This window comes from Pseudophryne corroboree, chromosome 10 (genome assembly GCF_028390025.1).
Source record: "Pseudophryne corroboree isolate aPseCor3 chromosome 10, aPseCor3.hap2, whole genome shotgun sequence".
Classification (NCBI taxonomy): domain Eukaryota; kingdom Metazoa; phylum Chordata; class Amphibia; order Anura; family Myobatrachidae; genus Pseudophryne; species Pseudophryne corroboree.
This window is the reverse complement of record NC_086453.1, coordinates 140242638-140264525: the sequence shown is the minus strand read 5'-3', so window position 1 is coordinate 140264525 and position 21888 is coordinate 140242638. Positions and strand designations below refer to the sequence as shown.

The 21888-nt window shown below is 44.6% G+C and overlaps 1 protein-coding gene and 1 long non-coding RNA gene across 3 annotated transcripts in view; one reads left to right on the top strand and one right to left on the bottom strand.

Moving 5' to 3' along the window:
- Positions 1-16838, bottom strand: part of PPP6R1 (protein phosphatase 6 regulatory subunit 1) — a 329328-nt gene extending 312490 nt beyond the window's left edge. For both annotated transcript variants that reach the window (XM_063942823.1, XM_063942824.1), the window contains exon 1: positions 16630-16838. The gene's annotated coding sequence lies outside the window, so the exon portion shown is untranslated. The remainder of the gene's footprint in view (positions 1-16629) is intronic.
- A 65-nt stretch (positions 16839-16903) lies between these two features.
- Positions 16904-21888, top strand: part of LOC134966243 (uncharacterized) — a 62889-nt gene continuing 57904 nt past the window's right edge. The window contains exon 1 of the long non-coding RNA XR_010188608.1: positions 16904-16991. This is a non-coding gene — a long non-coding RNA (uncharacterized LOC134966243). The remainder of the gene's footprint in view (positions 16992-21888) is intronic.

The window sequence follows — 21888 nt, the reverse complement described above, 5'->3', positions numbered from 1 at the left end:
TCAAAATGCTGGCTTTCATATCTGAAAGGGGTATAAATTAGCTTTCAGTGCTAGGTCAAGTAGAAAAATTAAGTTGTTTTTCTAATTAATTTGTGTACTTTTAGATGAAGAGCTAAGTAACATGGTTTATCTGGCTGTACCTTAGCTTATTTTTATTTTGTTTATTAGTGGATAATTCCAGTCTTTCAAGAGTGTGTACTATAGTGTCTTATCTCTGAAAGTACCGAACAGCTCTGCGGCTTGCTGTTCTAAAATAATGTAAAATACAAAAGGCCTTTAGCAAATACCTGTGCAGGTAAATGGTGAGAGGCCATTTCCATGCAGACTGATTACGGTCAGAAAATTGCACCAAGCTGATTCTGTAGGTCATTTGTTGGGTGCATTTCCCAGCATGCCCAATAAAAAGAATTTCTTTTCACCTGATTGTTAGACTAATTTCTAAGCATACACACTTTCATAAACATCAAGCCAATTACCTGTGTACGGTGTTTGTGGCCGGCTTATTCGAATTTACTACAGAGAGGATATTATGAAAATGAAGTGAAAACAATGACTTTAACGAAACCCTGGCAGATATCTAAAAAAAAATTACAAAAAATTGGCGATTTATTGCGCCATGTGCAGTATGTAGTTTTGTTATGCTCATTCTGTGCAAACTGTTGCTTGCATCCAGTCCACTAATTCTAACAGTTTATCTATGCTTCCAAAGCAGGAAAGCTGTGATGTAGGGGAAACCTGCTTGTAAGAAACCGATACAGACATTTATAGTGCACACCATTATCCTACATGGCAAAACACTTTGATGTATAAAACACTTATTAAAAAATGGACAGGTATCCTTTAAAATGTGACCCTTTGGCAGGAATTCAATTGTTATTGCAGGTCCCCGAACCCGCCGGCAGCGAGAACTTCATTTCAGATAGCTACGCCCAGGGGTGGCGAGCTGAAATGCGCAAAGTGACCCATTTGAGCACCCAAGCGGGACTCTTCACATTGCGCCCCTGATATGGCCATGATCAGCGCGATAACGGGGGACAATTGAATATCACCCCGTGATCTCCCGTCACTTTAGACGGGAGATTGGGTGCAATTAAACAATTGAATTCCCCCCTATGAGTTGAGGCTTAGGAAAACAGCTTCTAAACATGCACTTTTGGGTCACACTGGGTCCTCACTTACCATGGTTTTCAAAATTTTACCAACTACATTATGTAGGTATGCTGAAAATAAACATATCATCGCTCATGGTATTATGAAAAGTGTCTCAACAAGTCAAGCAAATCTGTACTTCAACACTATAAAGGTATGTTTATTTTATGCTTAATAGATTTATGTCAGTGGAAACTAATATGGGTAAAAATTTACACACACACAGGACACAGCTATAAAATCTCTTGTAACGTCAGAAAGTGATTCAGCTTTAAATGACTTAAAGGTCTATACAGATTGGGATAAGGCAATGATTGAAGTGGAAGATTTCATAACACAAGTCCTGCAATAGGTTGCCAAAGTTTTATCACCCATAAGTATCCTAATGAAAGATAAAAATAAAATACAATTTTCACCTTATAATAAATGGCTTGCAGATACTCATTTCACAATTGTAGATCGTTTGAACTAGCATAGTGACCAGTCAGTATAAAATTATGTTTGCCCGGTAAAATAGTATAAGACAGTAAAAAAAATATATATATAATAATTATTATTATTAAATTGTCAGTAAACTTTTTTTTTGTATCTTTGTCTGGTAGCAGAAACAAAGCACAGACATACAAGATGTTAATTTTTCAACTGGTCTCCCGTTAAAAAGATTTTCCTATTGTAAGCCATTGGGGTAATCTAAGGTCACTCTGAACAGTGCCATCACTGCTCCAAAACCAAATGTCATTTTGAAATTGTTTACTGTTATGAGAACCAAATAGGCTAGAGATCCAGACACCTGGACAATTACATGTGACCAGTGGAGAATACACGGACATATCTATCAGATATAAACAGATAATCAGTTGTTAATATTGGAAATATCATTTTACAAGTCTGCAAACAGCTTGAACATTTTTGTAATTTATGAACTGGGCATGTGCAGCTATCACACTGACATGAAGAATATGTGGTCCCTGGGATTAATTTGGGGCCCTACCTCTCTGTTTCAATGTCTCATTATTAAGTGTTTGGAGTAAAATCTAAAACAGTTTTAGAGAAATAATGAAAAAACAGCAGCGTAACCAAATGTTATGACAGCTCCACATGTGATTCTTCAGAAAGTGAACATAAAGTTCTGTGCATCACACACTTTTAAAAATGGTTTCCTTTTAAACTGGTCTGTTAAGAAATTGTTGTTACATGAAAACGTAATTGCTTAGTAGCAATGCTTTACCCTATAGCTTAAGACCCACTAAAATCTTGACATTTTGGAGAAGTATGTACCGTATATACTCGATTATAAGCCGACTTTTTCAGCACGTTTTTTTGTGCTGAAAAAGCCACCTCGGCTTATAATCGAGTCAGCGTTGAGGGACACAGAGAGCGCAGCGCGCGGCTCTCCTGTGTCCCTCCTGCATCTCCAGCAGCAGCGGCGTCTGAGTGTTAAAGGAAGTGCACGAACCGGCACTTCCTTTAACACACGCCGCTGCCGCCCGAGATGCAGGAGGGACACAGGAGAGCCGCGCGCTGCGCTCTCCGTGTCCCTCATTCAGAAGACAGCGCGGGAGCGACGGAGGGTAAGTATCTGGCACTGTGGGGCACATCAGGCACTGTGGGGCACATCAGGCACTGTGGGGCACATCAGGCACTGTGGGGCACATCAGGCACTGTGGGGCACATCAGGCACTGTGGGGCACATCAGGCACTGTGGGGCACATCAGGCACTGTGGGGCACATCAGGCACTGTGGGGCACATCAGGCACATCTGGCACTGTGGGGCATATCAGGCACTGTGGGGCATATCAGGCACATCTGGCACTGTGGGGCATATCAGGCACTGTGGGGCATATCAGGCACTGTGGGGCATATCAGGCACATCAGGCACTGTGGGGCATATCAGGCACTGTGGGGCATATCAGGCACATCTGGCACTGTGGGGCATATCAGGCACTGTGGGGCATATCAGGCACATCTGGCACTGTGGGGCATATCAGGCACTGTGGGGCATATCAGGCACATCTGGCACTATGGGGCATATCAGGCACTGTGGGGCACATCTGGCACTGTGGGGCACATCTGGCACTGTGGGGCACATCTGGCATATCTGGCACTGTGGGGGCATATCTGGCACTGTGGGGGCATATCTGGCACTGTGGGGGCATATCTGGCACTGTGGGGGCATATCTGGCACTGAGGGCTGTGTACGGCTAGAGCTGCATTTCCCACCCTAGGCTTATACTCGAGTGAATAAGTTTTCCCAGGTTTTTGGGGTAAAATTAGGTGCCTCGGCTTATATACGGGTCGACTTATACTCGAGTATATACGGTAGTTTGAATTTGTGTAGCTGTCCCGTACATCACGGAGAATCACCCAAAAGGGTTCAGTATGTAATACTTACCCTGTCCAGTGTCGGGATGCCGTTGTTGGTCATGTGACTGCTGGCATCCCGACACTGGACAGGGTAAGTATTTTTACCCTCCACACTCCATAACCCTAACCCACGGGGACTGGCGGCAATGGCTAACCACTACCCCTAGGGCCTAACCCAGATACTTACATATGACTTTCCTAAAGGACACCAGAACACCTCATATTAAGTTTTATATAATAAATATATATATATATTATATATAATTATTTTTTTTTAAATATTTTTTTTTAAGTTTCTGTAGTGCATGATGCATAGCCATATTCAGGAGCTTGGAAATCAGCGAGCAGGAAATCATATGCGCTAAGGGGTATATTCAATTGAAGTCGAAAACTGCCGTCTGTCGAAAAGACGTCAGTTTGACTTTTTTTGGTCGAATCCTGATTCGGAGATCAGCTCTTAGTAATTGGGCAAAACCATGTGCACTGGAGGGGGGGCAGATATAACATTTGCAGAGAGAGTTAGATTTGGGTGGATTATATTGTTTCTGTGCAGGGTAAATACTGGCTGCTTTATTTTTACACTGCAATTTAGATTTTCAGTTTGAATATACCCCACCCAAATCTAACTCTCTCTGCACGTGTTATATCAGCCCCTCCTGCAGTGCACGTGGTTTTGCCCAATTGCTAACAAAATTGCTGCTGTGATCAACTCAATTAGGCCCATAATGTAACACTTAAAATGCTTCTAGCGATACCCCAAGCTATATATTGTGAAATTATTGGCACACCTCAATTAGATTGACCTGAGAGCTGAAGGATAAATGAAGGGATTATAAGAAAGTATGAACTGTATATAATAGTGAGCTAAGAATTATCGCCATCAGAGAATGACCTAAAAGGAACAGAATTCATGTTGCGGTCTGCCTACTGGGTGGACACCGGATGTGCAGCTGGTGTGGTCAGAACTTGGCATAAACATGAATCCATGCATCCATCATGTGAATTTTGTGAATGGTTCAGGGTGCTGGTGGTATAATACATTATGCCCCTTAAGTGAGCATTTTTTAAACGTTAGTCTACAGGAGTATTGTTGGTGACCATATGCATCCCCTTTACTGCCACAATATACCCATGTCACAAGCAGTGGTGCAAGTATAAATATTTACTTAGTGGTAGAGTGCCGGAAAATGGGCGTGGTCATGTGTTGCTAGGGGGCATGGCCACATGCTGCTAGTGGCGTGGCCACACGACAGCACCTTATTTTTTTTTTAATCTGGAGGCAAGGCTAAAAATATATAGTAATGCCTCCAGTATACTAGAAATATATAGTGATGAACCCAATTTAATAACAATGTATAGTAATGCCTCCATTATAACAGGAACATACAGCCACTGTCGCACTCCCAGTAACCATGACAAAGTGGGAGGAGCCGTCATACTGCCAAGCACCATGGTCTTGTTGCTTTGTGGCACATTATAATTGTGGTAATGGCAGAGTGTGTGGCAGGTGGTACTGAGTACCCCCCTGCAAAATTCTTATGGGTACTCCGTACCCAAGCGTACCCGCATACTTGCACTGCTGGTCACAAGGCACACGTCAACTTAAGCTGGTTCCATGACCACCACAATGAGTTCAGTATACTCTATTGGCCTCCCACATTCACCAGATTTCAATCCAATAAAGTACCTTTGGGTTGTGGTGGAACTAGGCATTCAGAAGTTAGTTTAGGAGATAATTCAGAGTTGATCGCAGCAGCAAATTTGTTAGCAGTTGGGCAAAACCCATGTACACTGCAGGGGGGGCAGATATAACATGTGCAGAGAGAGTTAGATTTGGGTGTGGTGTGTTCAAACTGAAATCTAAATTGCAGTGTAAAAATAAAGCAGCCAGTCTTTACCCTGAACAGAAACAATATACCCCACCCAAATCTAATGGGCCCTACACACTTGCCGACATGACTGCACGATATGAACGATCTCGTTCATTAATGAATGAGATAATGTTCATATCGTGCAGTGTGGAGGCTCCAGCGATGAACGATGCGCGGCCCCGCGCTCGTTCATCGCTGGTTCCCCGTCGGCTGTACATGCAGGCCAATATGGACGATCTTGTCCATATTTGCCTGCACTTCAATGCAGCCAGGTGACGGGGGGAGTGAAGAAACTTCACTCCCCCCGTCACTGCCCCCCGCCAGGTCGCTCATCGGCCGTATCCGCGGCGGATCGGCCAGTATGTAGGACCTATAACTGTCTGCAAATGTTATATCTGCCCCAGCTGCAGTGCACATGGTTTTGCCCAACTGCTAACAAATTTGCTGCTGTGATCAACTCTGAATTAACCCCTTAATTGGGCCAATAATTACATTTCTTTTTGGGAGTTTAATAAAAAAAAAAAAAAAAAAAAGATTATGCACCCAAAATTTAATGAAAGCATTTGTTTCATGCCAAAAATAATTGCTTTGGATCATTTTTATTTATTTTAAAATGGCTGCAAATTACCCCCAAAAGCACCTTGTTTCTTTTAATTTCTTTATAAGTAAAGCTTTTCATTCTTTAATCAAAAAAAAATCAGCAATTTAACACTTTTGAAAAGCATTTATATAGTGCACACATATTCCAGCGCTTTACAGAGAATATTTTGCCATTCACATCAGTCCCTGCCCCAGTGAAGTTTACAATCTATATTCCCTACCACATGTACACACACACATTAATTCTAGGGTTCATTTGTGGGAGCCAATTAACCTACCAGTATATTTTTGGATTGGTGGAGGAAACCGGAGTCTTCGGATGAAACCCACGCAAGCACGAGGAGAATATACAAACTCCACAGTTAGGCCTCTTACACACACACACACACACACACACACACACACACACACACACACACACCGGCTTTCACCGGCAGGCAAAAAGACGGACAATCGTTTTCCGTTTTTTTGCCGGCATTGCCTTTCACACACAGCTTTGAACAGTGTTTAATGCTGCGCGCAGTGTGTGTGTAAAAGAACCTATTCACACACACGGCCTTAAGGGACACACACCCACGGCCGGCAACCGGCCTATTCAGAAGATATTTCCGGCTACAAACACGGCGACCAGGCCGTGTCCGTGCGGTCTGAAAGGATACATTTGTTTATCATTAATTATTAAAATGCGGACATGGCAAAAAGCAGTCCGGGATTTTGCCGTCCGGAGGAAACCGCCTAATGTGAAAGGGGCCTTAGGGTCATGGTGGGAATTGAACCCATGACCTCAGTGATGTGAGCCAGTAATGCTACACATTACACCATCCGTATAGATTCTGATGTAACAGGAATAATTAGTAAAAAAAAAAAAAATGGTTTTATTGAAAAGCCTAATAACTTTGGATTGTTAATGTTAAGGCTCATACACACTGGGCGATTTTGAGCTCAAAGTAGCTTACTTTTGGCATTTTGAGCTACTTTGAGCTCAAACTCCTCCACACAGGGATGTGTATGGCCAGGTGATGAGCGCTGATGCACGCTCCCGCATCATCGCTGGCCGCCACCGTCCGTCGGTCTGTTTGAAAAGCCGAGTGAATCACTTTCCACAGTCTCCTACTGTGGAAAGTGCTTCATACCCCCGTAAACATCGCTGGGCACAGGGAAATAGCTCAGTGTGTATGCACGGAGATATTTTCCTGCCAGCGATATTCACGATCATCGCTGTGCATACACACTGGGCAAAAACGCCCAGTGTGTATGCACCTTTAGAAAGCAGTAAAACATGGTTGATCAAGGTTTCTAATACCAGTGATTCACAGTATTAATATAATAGGCAGGATTAAAACATTAATGCAAAGAAAAAAAAAAAAAGTTTACACTAAAAAACGATTTCAACAAAAAACAGTTTTGGAGTTTTGTTTTTTTTTACAAACTTTCCCCCCCCCCCCCCCCCCCAATCCTGCCCCATGGCCTCTCATCTTCTATCTCAGTCATCTACAAGTCTCCCTATCCTACAAAGTACACCAATTGCAAGGGCTGAAATTGATCTTAAATTAAAAATATCCAATTTCCTGTCCATACAAGTTTTATATAAGAATATTTATGGCCTGCAAAGACTCATTTCCCTTCATATGGGTTCACGAGAAATAATGCATCTCAGGAGAAATATTAAACTGACTGAGATGTGATGGAGGTCTAGCTGAGTTACATCTCTATATCAGTCTTCATATAACTCATCTGCTGAATTAGCACAAAGCATCCTAAGATGGGTGTATCCTGAGGATACATCCTTGCGACCATATTGTAGCTCCAATACCATGCTGCTGACAGGATCAAGAAAAACACACATACTAACTTGATCATATTTTACTTTATTTGTCAAGCTGTGAAAAAGTAAAGATTCTTGAAGACAATGCCTTCTCTCTCCATCATTTAGTAATAGTCTATACCCCCCAAGTCTGTCACATGATCTCTTTTTGGTGCCTACATCACACCAATAGATCTACCACGTTCTCATTGTATTCCAAACCAAGAACAGGTTATCTCATAAATGTCCCAGTCTCAGAATCATGCCAGACACTAAGCAAAACCTTCCAACAACCTTCAGAAATGTGTGCAAGTGTCCATATATTAACAGTTGCTTATCTAGCGCCGCAAATTCCATTGCGCTTTACAATTTGATACAATGATAAATCAAAATTGGGTAATAAATAGTCATGGAGGTATGCAGTGGGTGCAGCCCAAAGAAAGTCCTACAACCGTGCATGGAAGCAAGTAATGAGTGGAATATTCTAAAAAGGACCAAGAAGAACCAATATCACTATATGCATTCACCCTCCCATATATTACCACAAAAAAACAGTGGATACACTCAAATGCAAACTTATTAATGCTGAAACTTCAGAAGTTAATAGAAGGTTGCTCCCCCAACCATTTGCCCTCAAGAACATACTGAATTAGTTGGGTAACCAATCAAGTTTTTAAAAGCATAGTAGAAACATGCTCAGCCATGCAAGCTCCTAACTACTCTCATGGGGGTGTATTTACTCAAGTGTGGGATTTTAGAAATGATGTTGGCCATAGCAACCAATCAGATTCTAGCTATTATGTTCTAAATAATAAGTAGAATCTGTTTGGTTGCTACGGGCAACATCTCCCCTTCTAAAAACCTGCACTGTAGTAAATATACCCATAGTTTCTGAAAGCTAGCTGGTGGTGGTGGGTGTGGTATAGACAATCTACATTCAGTAGGTCGACCCCATATGGTAGATAGGCACAAGGTTACCATGGGCAAGAGGGTCGACATATGAAAGGTTGACACTGGAAAAAGGTCAACATGTACAAAAGATTGGCATGACAATGGTCGACACAAAAATGGTTGTAACCTTTTTTGGGGGGGGGAGGGGGGGATAGTTTTTTCATCTGTAGAAACGCGTCTGCTCGAAGCGCTTCAGGCACAGTGTCTCACTTCTCTTCGCTTGCCACAAGGTTACTAAAGATTATGATTTGTGACATGAATAGTCAAGGAAGGAAAAAGTCCAAAAACATGAAACCCTCTCCTCAAAACGTGTGTCGACCATATGTGTGTCAACCATTGTCACGTCGACTGTTCATGTCAACACATAGTCCGGATCCCAGTGGCGGTTCTCTAGCCTGAATTCCTTGTTCTAAGTCAGGGGTAGGCAACCTATGATACTCCAGCTGCTGTGGAACAACAAATCCCAAAATGCCCGCCATTTACTTTGCAGTGCTTGGGAACCCCTAACAGTGCATTTTCTACAGATCTCCTCAGTATCACAAGCAAAATAATTAACAATACCCATCACTTTTAAAACATATCAATAAAAGTTACTAATTCCACAATTTGTCTCAATAGTGTTTTCCTACGTTGACCCATTTCAATCAACCCCAGGCTGATAATTATTGGCTGGTGGTCCACACTTAACACATACACGGCAGTATATGAAACAGTGTATCAATAGGTGAAAATACTCATGGGTTTAACACGGAATCAGTATGTATTACCGGCTGACCATATCCCAACAGCGGCAACCCGCCCGTGAGAATGCCGGCAGCGTAGCGAGCGTAAAGAGACCCCTTGCGCATTCACTACGCTGCGAGCCAGGTGGCTGGCTGCGCTCACCACAGGACCTTTTCCTACTCTATGGGTGTCGAGGACACCCATGAGTGGGAATAGTCCTGTTTTGCCGGGATTCCGGCTGGCAGCATTTTCGGCTGTCAGGATTCCGGCATCGGTATCCTAACCGCCGGGATCCCGACAGACGGCAAATTGAACGCATCCCTTTAATGCCACCTACCTTGGCAAATGCAGAGTCAAATTGATGTTTCGTATAATTTATTCTTTCAGCAAGTTGCCTACACAAACCATTTGCTGATACCCCTCTACTTACATTAAATATTAGTGTGTGAAAACAGGATGCGGTCAATGAGGGAACAATTAAAAAAGTAAGGACAGACAAGCACCTAGTTATACCCCTTTCACATCGCACAAATAACCTGGTACATTGCCGGGTCGACCAGGGTAGAGGCGCGATGTGAAAGGGCATATTGCCGGTTCGGGTTGCCAGTCTGAAAGTGGTTTTATGGCAAGTCGCACCCGAGAAGAACCCATGTACAATTCCCGAATGCGACCCCTTTTGCGAATTTTCAGTATATCATTATGTATTGTGTCAGAAAAACTTTACTGTAATATTAAAATAAATCTTTTGATTCTACCTGAAACAGAAAGATTACAAGATCATTGTTCATACCCAACTAAGAGTGTTCATAGCATATAAATAAGAAGATCTAATGATAAGATGAAAGCAGATAATTATACAATAACATGTAACTATAAAAAGGGATAGGCCCTTGCCTAGGGAAGATCACAAAGTAACCAGGCACAGATAACTACAGTATACCATTCAGGTTTCACTATAGCGCAATTGCAGTTTCCTTCATACATACAAACAAGATTCCATCCCCAACCCAAACAAAACAATACATATATCTACATAGCATTCACTTATAATGCTAACTCACTAAATCTAATACCCCTTTCACACCAGCCAAAATTTCCCAGGTTAATGCACATGAACGCGCATCAACCCGGGAAATTTCTCAGTGTGTAAGGGTACAGGGTCAAAATCCCGGGATTCCTGCCCCGGCATTTCAACCCTATCTTCCAGGGTTGGTCCCGGGTTCTTCCCGGGAACCTGGTCAGTGTGAACGGGAGCCGGGTCAATGTGCCCCAGCTCCCGTTCACTCTATATGTAGCAGGCGGCGTTTAGAGATCATGTGATCTCTTGCGCCGCCCCCACCGCGTCACCGCTGACGTCAGCAACCCGGCAATATGCCGGGCTGCTGACTGCAGTATGCAAGGGGTCTTACTCGGGAATGTCCCTGTATGATGCCGGGACCGTATTCCCGGTAAGACCCGCAGTTTTAGGTATGAAAGGGGTATAAGTAATATTGTTTCATACAGCATACAAGGGTGGATTGTATTTGGATGTCTAATCGGCTGTTTATTCAACAGAAAATGAAAGCTTAACTGGGAAATAGCACAAGAAAGAAAAACATACACAATACACCAAAGCAATTCATGTTTTAGCAATTATTTAATATCACAAATAGAAAAAAGCTTGTTTTACTACAGCGAGTATGCACACAGCATGAAACGGATGATGTTGCATATACTGTGATACTAAACGAGGTTCGTTCATTGATCTAGGTCATGGGATGAACTCTCACACATATAGTAGTTTCTGCATCCTATCATTTTTCCTGCATAGACAGAGCTCTGCTGGCACATGCTGAAAACCAGATGGTTTATTTTACCTGCACAATTTGAATTCATACATCTTACTCCCTTAACATGTGCGTCTATTCTGCAGTGCCCAAATCTCAGTCCTGTCTGTTAAGACTAGGAAAGGTGATACCCACTTTTAAACAACACCTCCAACTACAAAATAACATATGCCAAAACCTGGTATGGCAACCTCACCTGTTACCTGTAGTACTGAAAGGTTCAAACATCCATAAGCGCCAATAACGCTCTATTATAGAACTATACATTTCAGTATTTGTATTTTAATTAGCCTGCGACCATGCAAATGGCATAGTACACCAAAGGAGGACTGTCCTTCCTCTTTATTTAATGAGTCTCCATATTAGATCAGTCACCAGCCAGGTACAGTATTATGTTCTGGTTCACTTATGTACAACCAATATTAATCAATCCAACCCACCATGTGCAGTAGTAGTAGTATTAGGTGTACTGCCCGTTGCCTGGTCAGGAAAGCTAGGTCACTAACACCCCTTTTACACTGACAATTTTATCCTGGGATTTTGCACGTGAACGCGTATCATCCCGGGATTTTTGTCAGTGTAAAGGGGTACACTTACAATTTCCCGGGACGAGCATCCCGGGATTTCATCCCAGGTCTCGACTAGGGTTGAATCCGGGACCATCCCGGGAAGCTGTGCAGTGTGAACGGGTATACCGGGTCAAGGCGACCCGGCACCCGTTCTCTGCATAGGAGGCGGCGGTGCTTGGAGAAGATTATCTCCAAGCACCACCTCCGGTAGAGTCAGCGGTGACATCACCGACCCGGCAATATGCCGGGTCGGGCCGCTAATGTAAAAGGGTCATTCCCGGGAATGACCCAAGCCTGCGAGTGTACAAGGGGTATTACATGTGTGCTAATTTTTACTATGTACAAGCTTTTATAGAGCTCTACTGGACGAAGTCCTGCAGTGCTAAGAGGTAGTTCTGTACATGTAAGGCCGAGACATACAACTAAGCTTATACATGCATTCTCTCCTATACCCAGCTGTACGTCTGATGGAAGTTAGAGAATGAAAGCAAATGCCTGGTACAGTCCAAATTTTGTACTAAAATGATCCCTGCTGTCTCCATTGTAAATTTATGAATAGCGTACAGTAGTAATGTTTGCAGCACTATGGCGTGCTTTGTGCAGCTCAGCTTTGCAGACAAAATTACACATTTAGGCCTGGTACACACAACAGGATTTTCAGCAAGTGTACCTTTCACTTCGATGTTAACGTCACTATGGGGGAGCAGTGATAAAAGCAGAGAAGTTGCTCTGTATACTTTTATAGTATGCAAATTATAAATGTTATGTCTGTGCTGATTGGTAACCATGGGCAACTTCTCCACTGGCTCACATCTCCACTTTTATCACTGCTTAGTACATCTCCCCCTATGTTTGCTGGCTGCACTGGGCGAAACAAACAGAAGTATTTTTTTTTTATGGATTGATCTTCCTCCGCTGAATAAGGTTAGTTTCATAGAAATTCCCAAGTCTAATGGTGTGTACACACGGTGAGATGTCAAAAGCGCAAGGCGTTATGTCACTTGCGATCCCGATTCGATCCCAATGCGCGGCCCCGCCAGGTCGGTATCGCAAGATAGACTTTGCAGGCAAGTCAATCCTTGCTAGATCGGTGTACTATCTAGTTCATCTCACATGTCAATGACATCTCACATAAGCCAAAATCGTAAGCACACAGTCCATATCTCAAGAAAAGTTAGTCAAAATCGGTGGTGCTGGGCTCCGGGGAGTTCAGGGGAAATCACAAAGTGAAAATCGGGCACAGCAAGATTCTCACCGTATGTACACACCATTACCAAGATTTGGAAGTGTACCGCAGCTGGGGACTAGGAGGGACAGGTAAGTTCAAGAAGAGTCTTCTAACTTACATTGCAATGCATTTCACTCGGCAGTACACAACATATAAACATATAACAAATCAGGTGAGGCGAAAATGTATTACACGCTCCAAAATTATACACTCAATATGGCGGCTCGTTGTAGGATAGTATACCGTATATAGATTATAGATATATCTGCCTAGCTTTAAATTACCCACATTCTAGTCTACCTTCAATGGGTGACATCTGTAGCAGCTACATTAAAAGCACGTATCCATAGTATCTTAATGAAGATACAATTCACTTCAGCATGTCCTTGCAATGGGGCTTAGAATATTATTGTTTCAGTTGTCTACAGGGCCGCCCTCAATCTTTGAATATATAAATAAAGCTGCGCCACATACTATGGGCCTAATTCATGGTTGTATACAATGGGCGATTATCAAACTTTGGGGTGATTATCGGCAGACTGCACGTGTTGCGATCACAATGCGTATATGCGCGCAGGGTCACTGTGATCTCACATGCAATGAGGTTAAGTGCATTATATAGTCTGCTAAAGTACATACAGCAAATCGAGGCAGAACTTTAACATACAACCCAATGGACCGCTCTACTTGTGAGCAAATTAATGAAATATGGCAGAAATTGCCAATAAACCTGTTCTGAACAAAGCATCTTTACAACATAGAAAGCAAATTGTGCTTAGGGCCCAATAAAGTATTCCTTTATAACGCAGCATCAAGAGACGATGCTTAAGGGATCAGTTGTAGCAAGGAAACCTGTGTCATGGACATGGTAGTTACTCATTAGATTAATAGCCAAGTGTTTCCCAATTACACCCTAATGCTGTGTTATGATTTCTATACAACAGATATACAGTAAACACCCATTCATGTAGCCTTGCACCATATAGGACATGTAGCTCCACACTAGGTGTGAAGGGTATGCGGATAATAGGTTGACACCAAATGGTCGACACACGGGAAAAGGTCAGCATGAGTTTTTGGGATTTTTTTCCATTTTCATACTTTTCAATCCATGTGGACTATTGGCCTAATTCAGACCTGATCGCAGCAGCAAAATTTCTCTCTAATGGGCAGCTATTATCAGAGATTTTTATTTGGGACGTTAGCATGCTTGCCAAAAATCGCCATTAATTAGCTATCTTTGCAAATCCAGCAGTGTTAACATATAGGCCCATGAACTTTTTAGAAAAACTGAAAATGTAAAAAAAAAAAACTAACTGAATAGCCCGAAGCTAAAAAGTGGGAAAAAGATGGTGGCTACCCCTGAATTTCACACCTAGTCCATTTTTCGGGATTAATTGAATTCCCCCTTAATGTGTATTATAGTGGGCGATGCACGACACAGCAAATACAAACGACATACTTCTCCAAAATACCAAGATTTTAGTGGGTCTTAATAGGGTAAGGCATTGCTACTAAGCAATTAAAGGCCTAATTCAGGTTGTATCGCAAATCGCGATTCAACTGGAATTTTTGCATTCGCCCGTACCTCTGTCTGACTGGCAGAGGCGCTCGTGGGGCGGAAACACTCCGTTTCCAAGGCGGAGCGTGGCAAAGGCAGGGAAACGGGGGCAAGGCGGTGTGATCGGGGGGCGGCTGCGTGACACAGCTGCTCTGATCAAAAATATAGTGGCGGCCCTCCTGCCGTGGCAGCCATGCTGCGCTGGCAGGAGGCTTCCCTAATTTCCGCGCACTAATTGCGGCCTTGCCCTGTGATGGGCGGCCCACAGCATGCAAGACAAAGGATTGCAAATTCTGCTAAAAAGCTGAACTTGCAATCCTTACTGAATAGGGCCCTAAGTTTTCATATAACAATTTCTTAACAGACCAATTTAAAAGGAAAAAAAAAATAATTAAATCCATGTGATGCACAAGACTTTATGTTCACTTTCTGGAGAATCACCCTAGTTTATTTGCTTGCAGTCTTTGGGCTACTGACTGAAAGCAATTGAGTAGGACTAAAAGGCCCTACACATTTAACGATCCGCCGCCGAGCTGCCCGACGGCGGATACGGCCGACGGGTGACCCGGTGGCGGGGGGGGGGCAGTGACGGGGGGAGAGAAGTTTCTTCACTCCCCCCGTCACACGGCTCCATAGAAGTACAGGCAAATATGGACGAGATCGTCCATATTGGCCTGCATGCACAGCCGACGGGGCACCAGCGATGAACGAGCGCGGGTCCGCGCATCGTTCATCGCTGGTGCCTCCACACTCAAAGATATGAACGGTATCTCGTTCATATCTTTGAGAATTATCGCCCAGTGTGTAGGGCCTATAAGATTGACTACACAGTAGGGGTGAGGTTTGGTTAAGGGCTCAAAGAAGATTGCAGTCTATGGGTAGACTGACTCTGGGTACAGATGGCAGCTGCGGAGTAGGGCTCACTCTAAGGCCGTGCTGACTGACAGCAGGTAAGGAGCTCTACAGGGGACATCACAGGAGCAGTCTGGCTCTGGGTACAGAAGGTAGCTGTGGAGTAGGGCTCACTCTTAGGCCATGCTCACTGACAGCAGGTGAGATGTCTCTAGAGCACAGGTTCTCAGACTCGGTCCTCAGGACCCCACACAGATCATGTTTTGCTGGTCACCTGTAACTTTTTAAAATGTGACAGTTGCTGATACACAGTGCAGCTGCTGGGTGACATGGAAAATGTGAACAGTGTGGGGTCCTGAGGACCGAGTTTGAGAACCACTGCTCTAGAGGAGACATTACAAGAGCAGTATATGAGCAGGCTGACTCTGGACAGCAGACAGGCCTTGTACTTACAAGAGTTTACAGTCTATGGGCAGGCTATCTGGCAGTATGTGGGGGAGTTAGGACAGGGACACAGGAGCTTGCAGCCTATAGACAAGTTCACCGACAGGAGGTGGGGAACTAGGTTCTCAGAGTTTTGCAGTCTAAGGCAATGTGGAGGCATGTGGAGAGGGACTCACATGAGCTTGCAGTCTATGGGAGGCATGTGGAGAAGGTCTTACAGTCTATAAGGGTAGAATACGGGGACTTTGATCAGAGCTCACAGAAGTTTGCAGTTTATAGGTCAGATCACTGACAGTAGGTGGGGAAACTGTGGAAAGAACACAGGAGCTTACAGTCCATGACAGCAAGTGGGGAAGCTGTGCAGTCACACAGAGAGAGGGCACACAAGTGTTTGCACTCTGTGGGCAGCAGGTAGGGGAGGCACAGGTGCTTGGGCACGAAGGTAACAGACACAACCAAGGAGCTTGCACTCTATGTGTCCTGGGTAGCGGCAGGAAGGGTCTGGGGAGTGACAGGGGGAGGGGCTCCGTATAGTAACAGACAGTTGGGCCGCGCTGCAGGGCACACTGGGTAATTGGCGTTGCTAGGCGATGGGCTGCGGGAAGCTCCGGGGACACCAGGCCCGGGTAACCGTCCTATAAGCGGCAGTGACGGGCCCAGGCGCAGGAGGCCTCTGCGTGCACTCACCCCGTGGCTGGTCTCCTGGGACACGTGACGAATCGGGCAGGTGCCGTCCCGGCGGCCGGTGCTCCTGTCCCCGGGGAGAGCGGAGAGGGTGAGGCGCACCGCCCCGGTTGTCGCAGCTGTCACAAGCACAGGGGGGCTAGGCAGTCTCTGGAAGGACGGCAGCAGCGGAAGGAGCTGACTCTTCCGCTTCCGCTCACAGGGGCCGCAGGTGGGAGGGGGAGGAGGATGGGAGTGGGGGTTCCGGTGCTCTTCGCTTCCTCGCTCCGTCCTACGGGCGGCGCTGCCTTCAGTGAGCTGTGGGATGAGAACACCGGCCAATCAGAGAGAAAAGCTCAGAAACCTCCGCGCTGCCGGTCTCAGGGGTGGGTGGGCGGTCACGTGATAAGGCTTATCCTCACATTACCCGATACCCAGTGTTAACCCATCTTGTCAGAGACCGTCCTGCACTTACTGCTGCTCACTGCGCGTGTAACATGGTTATATGGGGGAGATGTGTCGAACCTTGGCAAGAGATCAAGTGGACCAGTTGCCTATAGCAACCAATTAGTTTTGTATTTTTAGAACTGATATCTGGAAGCTGATTGGTTGTCATGTGCAACTTTTGTATTTTATTTATAGACTGTACTAGATAAATGATATCTGGAAGCTGATTGGTTGTCATGGGCAACTTATTTTCTTGCGGAAAGATTTGAGCCTTCTCCCCTTATGTGCTCTGTAAGCGAGATTGCTTTCACCCTGCAGCCTGTTTGACTTTTGGGCTTATCTCATTCAAACATCAGTGATAGCCGTTATGTAGCAATCACACAAATTATACCTTGCTGACTCGAAAGCTCCCCACCCCATCCCAAGGTATAATTCGCTCCATCTAGCATCACATAAAATGTATCCAAATTGGGTGGGGGGGGGGAAATAGTTTTGAAATTTAAGTAAAACAAAAAACTTTCAGAAAATGATTTTTCTAATTTTAAACTTCACAAAGAAATACTTTTGGGCTCTTGCTTCAGCCTAAATTCAATGTATAGGTTTTAACAACTAAGGACCTTATTCGGGTCTCATCGTGATGCAATCGCATTATGCCGGGTTTTCGGTGCGCATGCTCAAGCCCTATTCAGCATTGATGCGAACACCTCTGCCTGATTGACAGACGGGGCTGTTAAAACGGGTGGACCGGCACAGTTTTCAGGGCGGCTGCGTGACGTCATATGCAGCCGCTATGATAAAAAAAAATTGGCGCCGGTGCCCCTACGTTTCGTCGCAGTCTAATTGCTGTTCATTCACAGTTAGATTGCGAATGCATTGCAGGGCTGACCTCATACCGAGTGGCCCCCAGCTGAAATTTTTTTTAGTCTCGGTTTCTGCTAAGATTGCAGAAGCTGCGACTGATGCTGAATAGGGTCCCAATTCTGCATTTGAAAAGTAACAATGTATTTTTTCTTTTGTTCAATCTCTATTGGTCATCTCTATTCAGTAGGCAGGAGAGGTATCGTGCATTAGCTGAGGGAAGAGGACGGATAGGAATGTAAAGGGAGAAAAGGTCAGATATGGTAAATGGGAGAAGTTATGGGTGAGGGCTTTGTAAGTGAGTATGATATGCTTGAATAGGATTCTGAAAGGGTAAGGGAGCCAGTGAAGAGCTTGTAAGAGAAGGAAAGGTGGACTTTGTACGTTTGGTGAGGATGATGAGCAGGACTGCAACGTTGAGGCTATATTGGAGTGAAGAGAGGTATTTGTTGATGATGCCATATAGTAGAGATTACATTAGTCCGGTCTGGAGATGACTAGTGAGTGGCTAAGGGTCTTAGCATCCTGGGTGAGAGAGGGTCTGATCCTGAAAATATTTTTGAGATTAAAATGGCAGGTTTGTGAGAGATGCTGAATGTGTGGTTTACAAGAGAGGCAATAGTCAAGGATTACGCCAAGACAGCGGCTTGAGGAGATAGTAGTGCCATCAATAGATATTGAAATTGTGGTAGGTGAGGTTGGGCGGGAGGATGCAAAGATGGTCAGCTCAGTCTTAGACATGTTAATTTTAAGAAAGCACTGGGACTTCCAGGAATAGAGAGCACAGACAGTTGGAGATATGAGTAAGTAGAGCAGGGGAGAGGTCAGGGGAGGAAAGGTAGATTTGAGTATAATCAGTATAAAGAGATGATATTGGAAGTCAAAATGGCTTATGAGCTCACCTAAAGAGAAAGTATAGAGAGAGATGAAAAAAAACAGCACCTTTGGGGATACCTACTGTTAGTGGAAGTGGGAGGGGAGGTGGAGTTATGAGAGGAGACAGATAAGGAATGGTCAGAGAGGTTGAAGGACAGCCAGTAGAGGGCAGTATCACGCAGGGAGTGCAGGATTTGTAGTAGACGGTGTCAAACTCAACCGAGAGGTCAAGAAGAATAAGCAGAGGGTAGTGGTCTTTGGATTTAGTAGCAAGCAGGTCATTGCAGACTTTCGTGAGGGCAGTTTCAGAGGAGAGGAGGGAAGCCAGACTGGAATGGGTCAAGCAGTTAATGGGAAGAAAAAAAGACAAGCGGTTGTAGACAATACGCTCAAGTTAAACTCCGATACAAACCTTTGGGGTAGTCATGCCCCCTGAAGAAAAGGTCAACATATCAGGAAATGCTGTGTGTGCTCCTGAGATTGACTGGCACTATTTTAAGTTATTTAAGCTCATGAAAATGGAATTGAGGAAGAGGCCTAGTTTGATTCTTTCTGACCCCCTTTTTACCATCAAATAACATTGCATTGCTAGTACCAGAGCCAGATATACACACAATATATGAACCCAAGGATTCATGTGGGCATTGGGGGTCATTCCGAGTTGATTGCTTGCTCCATATGTTCGCAGCGCAGCGATCAGGCTAAAAAAACGGCAGTTCTTTGCCTGCGGCACAATGCGCACGCGCGACGTACGGGTACAACGAACGTTGTAGTTTTGCACATGGTCTAGCGATGCATTTCAGTTGCACTGCTTGCCACAGAGTTATTGACATGAAGTGGGCGTTTCTGGGTGGCAACTGACCGTTTTCAGGGAGTGTGCGGAAAAACGCAAGCGTGCCAGAGAAAATGCAGGAGTGGCCGGGCGGATTTGTGACGTCAAATCTGGAACTGAATAGTCCGAAGTGATCGCAAGCGCTGAGTAGGTTTTGAGCTACTCTGAAAAGAAACAAAAAAATTTTGTAGCCGCTCTGCTCTCGCACTTCTGCTAAGCTAAAATACACTCCCATAGCGTTTGCACGGCTGCTAAAAACTGCTAGCGAGCGCTCAACTCGGAATGACCCTCCTTATACAATAATGCAGCAGTATATACTGCTGGAAATTTGGTGAGTTTTGATCAGAGATGTGCTGAAAAGATAGGCAGGTGAGGCACTGCTTCATTTGCCATAGACTTTTTACTCCAGAGTTTTGACTAAAGTTTTGAATGATGCAAAGAAGATATTTCTAATATATTTTCCGTATTTTTCATATACTTTATATAGTCAAAACTCTAGCATATATATTAGTATGAAAGGAAAGGATCTTCCTCCCTACACGTCACGGCTATCTAAGGGGGTAATTCCAAGTTGATCGCAGCAGGATTTTTTTTAGCAATTGGGCAAAACCATGGCCCTCATTCCGAGTTGTTCGCTCGCTGCTAATTTTAGCAGAATTGCTAATAGGCTAAAATCCGGCAGTTCTGCGCATGCGTATGCATCTCAGTGCGCACGCGCTAAGCAAATTTACACAACACTATGCTATTTTACTCACAGGCGAACTAAGCTTTTCAATCGCTCTGCTGATTGACAGGAAGTGGGTTGTTTCTGGGCGGAAACTGGCCGTTTTCAGGGAGTGTGCTTAAAAACGCAGGCGTGCCAGGTAAAAACGCAGGAGTGGCTGGAGAAACGGAGGAGTGGCTGGTCGGACCCTGGGCGTGTTTGTGACGTCAAACCAGGAACTAAACGGACTGAGGTGATCGCAATCTAGGAGTAGGTCTGGAGCTACTCAGAAACTGCAAGGAAATTGCTTTCGTTAGCAATTCTGCTAATATTAGCAGAATTGCTAATCTTTCGTTAGCAATTGCTAATCTTTCGTTAGCAATTCTGCTATGCTAATATACACTCCCAGAGGGCGGCGGCTTTGTGTTTGCATTTCTGCTAAAAGTAGCTAGCAAGCGAACAACTCGGAATGAGGGCCCATGTGCACTGCAGGGGAGGCAGATATAACATGTGCAGAAAGAGTTAGATTTGGGTGGGTTATTTTGTTTCTGTGCAGGGTAAATACTGGCTGCTTTATTTTTACACTGCAAATTAGATTGCAGATTGAACACACCCCACCCAAATCTAACTCTCTCTGCACATGTTATATCTGCCTCCACTGCAGTGCACATGGTTTTGCCCAATTGCTATCAAACTTGAAGATGCGATCAACTCAGAATTACCCCCATGGTTTTGCCCAATTGCTAACAAAAATCCTGCTGCGATCAACTTGGAATTACCCCCGAAGTGTCTATCTTGTTGCATAGTTAAACTTCGCTCGCTTCCCTCTCTACGTATAATTGACTCAGAACTCACCATGAGAAGGTGACTGCACCATGAGTTCTGCCCTTACCAATCATGGGTAATGTGTTTTCTCTAGCATCCATAAGGGATATTGGGGACAGATTAGTACGATGGGGTATAGATGGGTCCAAAGGAGCCAGAGCACTTTAAATTTCTTCAACTGGGTGTGCTGGCTCCTCCCCTCTATGTCTCCTACAGGTCAGTTTAGAAAAAAGTGCCCTTTACTAGCTTTTTCTTCAATTTCTTTGAAAGTTTTATTTCTTTAGGTATGCTGTTTGGGCAACAGCATACCTGCACCGTGGGAGTTAGGGGGGGGGGGCGGTCACCAGCCTCTTGAGGTGCAGAGCCGCTTCACCGCTGCAGGAGGACCGTCCTCAGGGGCTGTTTATTCAGCGGTGCATGGCGCCTTGGCTGTCACAACCGCAGCATGCCGCACACCCCTAACGCTGCCTGAAGGTGATCATCGGTGGTGAGTACTCGCCAGGGACCACACTAGGGTGGTCCCCCGGTTCACTGTGCGGCTGAAGCGCGGGTGAGGCATACAGATCCCTCCTGGGGGGAGAACCCGCTGTAGCCCTTGCGTGAGACTGGCTAAAATACATTGTATCAAGCTTTTATATGAGGCTACAAACATAGGGAAACATGGCCAGTATAAATATAAAACAGTAGCACCGGCGCCATGGAGAGGGCGGAGCTAAATGAGAGCGGGCTCAGCTGCATTTTG